This window comes from Octopus bimaculoides, chromosome 3, assembly GCF_001194135.2.
Source record: "Octopus bimaculoides isolate UCB-OBI-ISO-001 chromosome 3, ASM119413v2, whole genome shotgun sequence".
NCBI classification, from domain to species: domain Eukaryota; kingdom Metazoa; phylum Mollusca; class Cephalopoda; order Octopoda; family Octopodidae; genus Octopus; species Octopus bimaculoides.
Genome location: NC_068983.1, coordinates 123,690,558 through 123,691,974, shown reverse-complemented (window position 1 = coordinate 123,691,974; position 1,417 = coordinate 123,690,558). Strand labels below are relative to the sequence as shown.

The following is a 1,417-nucleotide window of genomic DNA, read 5'->3' as shown; positions in this document are numbered from 1 at the left end:
ATATGTACTCAATGCATGAAGTGTCATTGTTGGGCCCAAGGCCTAACGAAGAGCCCTCTACAGGAGCTAGCTTAAGAGCTGTGCTATCAGGTGGCTTTTAAGCTATGATATATATATATGTGTGTGTGTGTGTGTGTGTGTGTGTGTGTGTGTGTGTATATGCTTGTCCCCATCATTACCACTTCATAATCAGTGTTAGTGTGTTTGCATCCCCATAACTTAGCAGTTCAGCAAAAGAGACTGATAGAATAAGCACTAGGAATAAGAAATAAGTCCTGGGGGTCGATTTGTTTGATTAAAACCCCTCAAGGCAGTGCTCCAGCATGGCTGCAGTCAAATGACTGAAACAAGTAAAAGAATATATATATATCTTAATATATAAAATCCGTTCTGTCTGTCTGTTTGTGTGCATATAACTCAAGTATTGTTCATCTGATAGCACTGAAATTTTAAACATGGATACACGAGAGAGCGGGGCGTTCCGTAATCTAAAAAGATTTTCAAAATAGTTAGTTTCAAGGTGAGAATCGCTATTTTTGTAATCTTTTTGTCCAGTTTGTTCCACCATTAAAATCAACTAGTTGCTGAGACAGCCGGCACATACCATTTTGCTAGCAACAAGGGGAATACAGGATAACAGTCAGCCAAAACCGTCACTATGCTGTCTCTCTTATGACGTGCAATTCCACTTGAAGTTGTATATATATTGTGTTAAGATTTGTTATCAATCAATTATCCTTATTGAGAAGAAACAGTCCTAATGTAACCACCCCATAGAATCACCAAACATCTCTACTGCTTAACATCGTCCAAGTTAATCCAAATTTACTTTATGAGTGATGTAGGACAACAAACCCGACGGAAGTGTCAACATTTCAGCTGATGGGTCGTGTCATACACAGCACCGACTGCTGCAAAGGAGAGTATATCCACTGACAGCTTTTCGGTGCGTTCAAAAATCATATAACTCCCACCTCCAATTTTCCATGACATGTTAGGGTCTAAAATACTCCAAACAAACGCATAGCATGTTACTTAGTTGAATTAGCTTAGCATTTACTCCACAAATGTTTTGTTGTTAATGCTGCACTTTCCCATATCACCTGTTTCAACATAACTGTAATCTAGGATCTATTTTAAAACGGGGGCCACATTTTTCATTAATGTTTTACGTAGTGCTTTTGGTACGGAAAGACTTTCAAACTTCGTATACTTATCTATTTTGTGTTATAGAACAGAAAAATATTTTTGTATTCGAATTTATTTCATGTAAAAAATTGTCTTATTTCGATAATTTCAACCAATCACTGACAAGTATTCAGTTGTTTATATTTACTCCTTTGGCTGATTAAGCGATGTAAAGCGTATTTAATCTCCATACCTTCGTTTTATTTGCTTTTTTCATTTTAAATTTGCT

At 36.6% G+C, this 1,417-nt stretch overlaps 1 protein-coding gene across 5 annotated transcripts in view; it reads right to left on the bottom strand.

The window, feature by feature from the left end:
* LOC106880342 (stAR-related lipid transfer protein 3) overlaps positions 1 to 1,417 on the bottom strand; it is a 68,701-nt gene that overhangs the window by 14,070 nt on the left and 53,214 nt on the right. The gene's annotated exons all lie outside the window — the stretch shown is intronic.